At 39.6% G+C, this 8,358-nt stretch overlaps 1 pseudogene; it reads right to left on the bottom strand.

Moving 5' to 3' along the window:
* Window positions 1-3,145: 3,145 nt before the first annotated feature.
* On the bottom strand, window positions 3,146-6,527 carry LOC112409674 (protein N-terminal asparagine amidohydrolase-like; annotated as a pseudogene).
* Between the last annotated feature and the right edge of the window lie 1,831 nt (window positions 6,528-8,358).

Here is an 8,358-nt window from a genome sequence, read left to right as displayed (position 1 = left end):
TCACAACTACTGAAGCCCACGTGCTTACAGCCTGTGCTCCGCAGCGGGAGAGGCCACCACAATGAGAAGCCCATGCACCAAAATGAAGAGCAGCCCCTGCTCTCCGCAACTAGAGAAGTCCCGTGCGTAGCAACGAAGACCCAACGCAGCCAAACATAAATAAATAAATTAATTAAATAAAATAGGTAAAGAACTTGAATAGCTATTTCTCCAAAGAAGGTATGCAACTGGCCAAGAAGCACATGAAAAGATGCTTAGCATCAGTAGCTCTTAGGGAAACGCAAGTCAAAATCATAATGAGACAACACTTTATACCCATTGGGATAGCTATTATTAAAACAAACAAAACCCAGAAAATAACAAGTGTTGGCAAGGATGTGGTGAAATTAGAACACATGCATTGCTGTTACAGATGTAAAATGGTGCAGCTATTGTGGAAAATGATACAGCAGTTCCTGAAAAAAAAAAGAAAAAAGAAAAGACAAAGAAAAAAGAAACGTAGAATTACCATATGAGCCAACAATTCCACTTCTGGATATTTACCCAAAGGAACTGAAAGCAGGGACTTAAACAGATATTTGTAAATCCATGTTCATAGCGGCGTTATTCCCAATAACCTAAAGGTGGAAGCACCCAAGCGTCCAGTGACAGATGAATGGACAAATAAAATGTGATATATGCATGCAGTGGAATATTATTTAGCCTTAGAAAGTAAGGAAATTCTGACATGTCTATAATATGGGTGAACCTCGGCATTATGCTAAATGAAGAAGTCTGACACAAAAGGACAAATATTGTACAATTACACTTACATGAGGTACTTAGAATAGTCAAATTCACAGAGGCAGACAGTACAGTGGTGGTTGCAAGGGGCTGGGGTGGGAGTGGAGAGGGTAACAGAGGGTTGTTTAATGGGTGCAGAGTTTCAGTTTGGGAAGATGAAAACACTCTGGAGATGGATGATGGTAATGAGTGTACAACAATGTGAATGTACTTAATGCCACTGAATTCTACACTTAAGAATGGTTAAAATGGTATATTTTGTTATATATATACATATATATCTCCACAATAAGAAACTAAAAGCTTTTTTTAAAATTAAAGCTTTTAAAAATTAATTAAAGTAAAATCAAAATTAATTAAAACTATTTAAAAATTAAAGCTAGGGCTTCCCTGGTGGCGCAGTGGTTGAGAGCCCGCCTGCCAATGCAGGGGACACGGGTCCGTGCCCCGGTCCGGGAAGAGCCCACATGCCGCGCAGTGGCTACCGTGAGCCATGGCCGCTGAGCCTGCGCGTCCGGAGCCTGTGCTCCGCAACGGGAGAGGCCACAACAGTGAGAGGCCCGCGTACCGCAAAAAAAAAAAAAAAGTAAAACCTTGGATGAGCATCATTTCTTCTAATTCTCTTCCTCTAGCCCACCAGCCACATCCTACATCCTGCAAACCACACCTGACAGCTATTAATTATTGTCCTGCCCCTCCCCCAGTTTCCTGGAGTACCTGTGCTTTTATGTACCACCTCCGGCTGCTCTAGGCTCCATCTCTGTGCAGTTGGGTACCTTGTATTGGTGGTAACTGTTTACCCGGATAAGCAAGAATTACAATTAAATTGCTGTTTTCTCCTTGCAGATGATGCAGGAATAGGAGAATCTTTGGGTGGCCCATCTCTGTCCACTCCTCCTTATTAGCAATGTAACACATGTTTTGTGGCTTAGGATTTCAAAGAAGGGGGATTTTCTTAATTTATCAGCTAAACCAGTATTACAACAGCTTATGAAGAGTTTGCAATTGTTTGGGTGTAAAGCAGGGACAACATGAAACACTTAATGAAAAACTTTCACAAAACTTGGACTCTTTCCAGCAACTTAGCTATGTGAGAATAACTTCTACACCATGACAACTCTAAAAATAAAACATTTTTAACTTAAAGCTGTTCTTCCAGTTGCTGTTTAAAACTTTATTCCAAGAACTGAGATGCTATTCAGCAAAATGCAACTACAGGCTTCTCAACAATTAGGTTCAATAATCATTATATGTTTCCTGGTGATGGATTTATTTTTTATCTTTGAAGTTTATAATGATAGCTGTAAAAGTGAATGTCAATAGTATTACTATCATTTAATTTCTAATAGAATGATTTTTATTTTTATGTGTTAGTCAGAGCTATAATAATTCTAATAATATTACCAGAATTTATTTTGTGCTTTATGATGATGATATCAGTACACCATATTCCCAGCAACATTTTGCTATGTTTCGGCTTATTAACAGAATTATCTGTGTTTTAAAACTTTGGTGTTAAAATATACCTTCAATAATGCCATTATAATGATCATGTGTTTAAAACTTGTGTAAATAACTATGATATAAGCATTTTTCTCTAAAAAAGAGACTTTTTATTTCTATCAGAGTAGAGCTAAGTTTCTTAGATTAAAACTGTGATTCTTAAATTGTGTGCTGAACCACCCTAGTGTGACAAGCAAACTTACAGAGGCACTGTGGGTTATTTTAAGTTTTTGAGGGGCACAGACAACGGTTGGATACCACGCCAACTACTACTAAGTTGTTTAGACCACACTACTTAATAAAGAGAATTGTTCAGGTATTTCTTTTGGCCCAGGGGCACCAGGAACCGGGAAAGTTTGGGAATCTCTGGATTAGAAAGATTAGTGGACATGAAATATAAGATAATTGAGAATTACTTATATAGTACAATCCTGTCATTTTATAGAGGAGAAAACTGAGGTCCAGCATGGTTAAAATCTTAAAACTAGTGAGTCTTAAATACCCAGCCTCCTAGCTCCCTTGTCAGACTGTTCAGTAAAAAAGATCTGATGAACTTGATAGTCTGCTGAGGTTTCTATTCTTCATGTACCTATCTCTCTGCTTTCTGGTCAGTAGATTCAAGCTTTGTAGCCCAGCCTGACCACATAACAGCTAAATATCTTAAGCCAAGTTCCTTACCCTCTGTGAACCTTAGTGTCCTCATTTGCAAAATAATTGGGCTGATGATAACGGCTAATAACAGGTAAAAATGGAGTCACTTCTAGAATAGTAATAGAAATAATGCACTTGAAAAACATTTTGTAAATAGCCAAGCACTTTATAAATTACTGGTTTTCATTCAGTAGTATTTAAACATCTACTATGTGCCAAGCCCTGGGGAGACAGAGAAAAACAAAATTGTCTCTGCGTTTAAGAGGCTTATCTCTCCTGGAAGGGAGAAATATAAATGATTATAATCAAAATTGATAAATGGTATAGTAGAGGTAATGACCAAGTATAATGTGGTAGAGAAGGACTGAGGGGCAGGGGAAGTCCTGGCAGAAAAGGCAAGGGTTCCGGCCTGACTTGGAGGGTGGGTAGGTAATGAGTGGGGTGGGGAGAGCAGTCCAGGGAGGGGGAGTGCTCTGGACCAAGGAGACAGGTGCAGGAACAGAGCGCCTTCAAGAAGCAGCATAGTGGCACTTCCCTGGTGATCCAGTGGTTAAGAATCCGCCTTCCAATGCAGGGGACACGGGTTCGATCCTTGATCCGGAACTAAGATCCCACATGCCGCAGGGAAACTAAGCCTGTGTGCTCTAGAGCCTGCATGCCACAACCAGAGAGCCTGCATGCCGCAGCGAAGATCCCATGTGCTGCAACTAAGACTCGACACAGCCAAATAAACAAATAAATATTAAAAAAAAGAAAGAAAGAAAGAAACAGTATAGCATCCCATACGGCTGGAGGGAGGAGGATGGGAAACAGGAAGTGGAAGATTACAGATGGGAGAGTAAGTGTGTGTGCTGGACGCTGCTCCCAAAGGCTCTGGGATTCCTCTTGAAGGAGTGGACATTACCCTGAAAAACTGTTTAAGGGTTTAAAGCGAGAAGGGAAGCAGCCCAATGGGTAAATGTGATGAGCTCTCCTTATCCTTTCCTAAGAAGGAAACTTGAGTTTGTTAGCTTCAAGAACTGTGGCGCTGTGTCTGTATAATTCCTTTAGTCTGGCAACTTATTCTGAAGAGAAACACAGCACTTAATAAAGGTTTTAATGATTATGTGTATGGCAAGGTAGTAGTGAGATTCTTTTTTTTTTCTTTTGCCAAAATAAGATTTTATTTTGAAAGTTATTTGAAAGACACTGGTAAGGAAGAACTAACACTCAACGGATGTAGATTCCAAATTTATATTCTTTCCAACTGCCACCAATGGTCTTTGTCATGCCAAAAAGTTGCTTTTTTTGGTAATTCCTATTTTAAGCTCTCTGGAGGAGAGATCTTATTCTATAAGCCAAGCCATTTTTTTTTTCCTTCCTCCCTCGTTTCTTCCCTTTCTTCTTTCTTTTTCTTTCTTCCTTTCTTTTTCTCTCTCTTTCTTTTCTTCTCTTTTTTCTTCATTTCTTTCCAGGAAACAGTTAGCTGGGGATGGGTATTTTTTTAAAAACATCAAGGTAGATCTAATATGTTCCACAAAGAGGAGGGGCTTAGCCAAATGTGAAGTCAAAAGGTTCTCTACTATTTGCTTATCATCGTTTTTTGGGTTTTTTTTAATTTATTTTTGGCTGTGTTGGGTCTTCGTTGCTGTGCACAGGCTTTCTTCATTGTGGTGCGCAGGCTCCTTGTTGTGGTGGCTTCTCTTGTTGCAGAGCACAGGCTCCAGGCACACGGGCTTCAGCAGTTGCAGCACGCAGGCCCAGTAGCTGTGTCTCATGGGCTCTAGAGCGCAGGCTCCATAGTTGTAGCACGCGGGCCCAGCTGCTCCACGGCATGTGGGACCCTCCCGGACCAGGGCTCGAACCCGTGTTCCCTGCAATGGCAGGCGGATTCTTAACCACTGCGCCACCAGGAAAGTCCTGCTTATCATCTTGCTGGAACCAGGAAGCTACATGAGGAAATGGCATCCAGGAATGCGGTCTATACGAAGCCATTCTGTCTTTGCATCTGAAGTGCTCATCATTGGTCCTGTTCCAGCTCCCACAGCCCGCAGCATCTCCTCTGGACCTTGACCTTGGAAGGAGGTTCCGTAAATCTCAGCAGTTTTAATCTTGACAGGAAAGCCAGAAATGACTGTAAAGTGATTCTCATTTTCTTCTTAATCTTTTAATTCTGTCACACATAGTATCACTGAGTGAACATCATCTCCTCTGTCAAATTCACTGATAAGTTGATGAGTACGTTTTGGTGACAACTGCCTGACACTCCCCTATGTGTCCATTATCAATCACTCTGTGTGTGTGTGTGTGTGTGTTTGTGTGTGTGTGTGTGTGTGTGTGTGTGTGTGTGTGTGTGTCTTGATCCGGGATATATCAGCGCTAAGCAGTTTTAAAACTCCTAACTGAAACAGTCAGAATAACATAGGAAAGAAACAAAAATTAAAAACAACCCCCCCAAAGAAACCCAAAAAGAAACAAAAAGAGAATTACACAGGAACTAGTCTCAAGTGGGTAACTTGACCTATATATCCTCATGTTGTCATTGCTACTTGAATGGTTATCAGGTAGTTTCACATTCATGTTCTTACTTGCTTCTCCAGAATTGAAATAGGTTAATGTACATCTTGAACCCAACATGGAGATTTTAAAAGTGCATACGACATAAGACAATATCCACTGATGATACTTCTATACTGAAAGTTCTTGGTTGAACCTATGTCAAATTCTTCTCTGAACACACTTGGAACTCTCTATGGCTTAGATGAGCCCGAAATCAGCTGTTCAGTGGTACAGCTTATACTGGCTCATGAGAATTGTTGTGGACAGCCCTTTTAACTCTGCATTCAGTCATGTCAGTTGGCCATGACAGAAGTATTTATAGCAGGTGTATTCGTTTCCTAGGGCTGCCTTAAAAATTAACACAAAGTACCATAATTGAGAGTTAACTATTATTATGTGTTTATTAGTTATTTAGTATGCAGTATAAATTATTTTCTTAACCAATATAATAATGCAACTAATTGATATTATAAAGGATAATATAGTGATTTAAATGTACTGTATTCCCTTATAGTTCTGGAGGCCAGAAGTCTGGAATCAAGGTGTCACCCGGGCTCTGTGCCCTCTGAGATGCTGGGTGGAATTCTTCTCTGCTTCTTCACTGCTTCCAGTGGTGGCTGTCAACCTTTGGTGTTCTTTGGCTTGTAGATGCATCTCTCCAATCTGCACCTCTGTGGTCACTGGCATTCTCCCTGTGTGTCTTTGTCTCTGTGCCTCTTCTTATAAGGACACCAGTAATATTGGATTAAGTGCCCTCCCAGTATGACCTCATCTTAACTAATTACATCTACAATGACCCTATTTCCAAACAAGGTCACATTCTGAAGTACTGTACTGAGGGTTAGGACTTCAACATATATTTTGGGGGTGTCACATTTCAAAGCATAAATAACACTGCGGAAATCAGCAAATGCCACAAGTCAGGGCTTTTTTGAAGGGTGGAGTTGGTCTCCAACATATCAGTGTGTTGGTCTGTCACATGACAACAGGAAAGGGCCACTCACCTCAAATATCACTTTTCCATGGGAGTTTTTCATCAGAAACTTCCTCATATGCCAAATGGCACCTGGCAGAGTGAGAATTAAAGGTGGATGTAGTTAGGATTTTCCAGCCATTTCTTAGCCCTTTAAAAATATCTATGTATTTCCATTATTTAAAAAGATTGAAAAATATAGCTGGGTAGAAAGAGTAGAAAGCCAAAAATGAATTATTCATAGCTTCATCATCCAAACAGAGCTATCACTGATTCTTGATAAATTTTCTTCAAAACATTTTTGGACCTTTTTTTTTTTTGCTATTTACATTTCACCTTTTGTGCCAAACCTGTCTGAATGCCTTGCCCTCTTTTCTTCATGCTTTTTTATTTTATAAATTAAAAAAAAATGTGAGTAATAATACATTAAGACAACACGCCAGTTAGAAAAACCACACAACAAGACTAAGCAAAATCTGTTTTGATCACTACCCCAATCCCAATCCTCTCTCTGGAGCTAAATACTGTCATTGGTCTTAAATGATTCTTCTAGACCTTTTAAAATGCCATAAACCATATCATAACATGTATTTTATCCCACAGCTTACTTCTCTCCTCCCTCCCATTAAATTGTATACCCTTGAGAGCTTTTTATGTCAGATTTAACATGTTATCTTTAATTACTGCAACACATTTCATTCTATAGATGCACCATAGTTTAATTATTCTCCTATTGCCAATTTTTAGGTTGTTTTCAATCTTCCACAATTACAACTAAGAGGCAATGAAAATCCTTGTACATGCCCCTTTATGCATAAGTACAAGTGTTTCTCTAGGATAGATAACAAAAAGCTGAATATCTGCGTTGAAGACTATAATTTTAATACGACAATTTTCCTTGAAGACAGCCCCAATACACCCTTCCAATGAGAGTGCAGAGAGTATCCATATATTAAATAATTAAAGAAATAAAAATCACAAGCCAGAGGCTCTAACTGGACTCCTTATTTGTTTTAAATTTCAAAAATTTCCAAATTTCTCTTCTCTGAATTTACTAGGTTTCATCCAAATTCTCTGATTTATAACCTTATCCCTTAGCCAGCATGTACAATGACATGGAATATGTCATATGATGAACAACATAATTTTTCCAAAGAACTTCTAATAGTTTAGTGCAACTGGGACATAGGGAATGAGGTAGGCATAAGTGGAAGAGGTAGCTGGAGATGCAGGCAGGTTAGAGACACACTTGGGCAAGGATTTGTTTAGCATTTGAGGTTGTATAAAGCAGAGAAGTCAGTAAATGGGCTAGTGCGGTAATATAGGCAAGGTTCTGAGCTGAGGCAATAATGGTGGGAAAATGAAAAGGAAGGGAGAGTATCTAGACCTATTTAAGCAGTGGAAATTTATAGAACTTAATGAATGTGAATTGTGAAAGAGAGAAGCTTAGAATATTTCCTGGATTATTGGCTTCGATGACTGGTTTTCATGACTGAGGTCAGCCACAGAGAAGAACACAGCGGTGATGGTCATAGTGTTAGCCAGCTCATTTGGACAAACTGGTCAAGGCTGTAGAAATGTGGAAATAGGTATTCTGAAGGTAGGTGGATATACAAGCAAGAAAATCAGGGCTGGAGCTATTGAATAAGGTTCATCCATGGTTAGCACAATCCAAGGGAGTGGTTGAGACTGTCCAAGGGGAGAGCAAAGAGTAGCAAGAGAAGAAATCCAAGGAGGAAATACTAGGAAGCACAAACATTTACAGGACAGGCAAAAGAAGGAAAAATCTGACTGATCCATCTTAATAGTTTGGCAATTTCTTATCAAGTTAAACATACACTTTTTTTTTTTTTTTTTTGCGGTACGCGAGCCTCTCACTGTTGTGGCCCCTCCTGTTGTGGAGCACAGGC

This window comes from Neophocaena asiaeorientalis, unplaced genomic scaffold (genome assembly GCF_003031525.2).
Source record: "Neophocaena asiaeorientalis asiaeorientalis breed wild unplaced genomic scaffold, Neophocaena_asiaeorientalis_V1.1 scaffold521, whole genome shotgun sequence".
Classification (NCBI taxonomy): domain Eukaryota; kingdom Metazoa; phylum Chordata; class Mammalia; order Artiodactyla; family Phocoenidae; genus Neophocaena; species Neophocaena asiaeorientalis.
The sequence above is the reverse complement of the archived record's forward strand: the minus strand, read 5'-3'. Positions and strand labels throughout refer to the sequence as shown.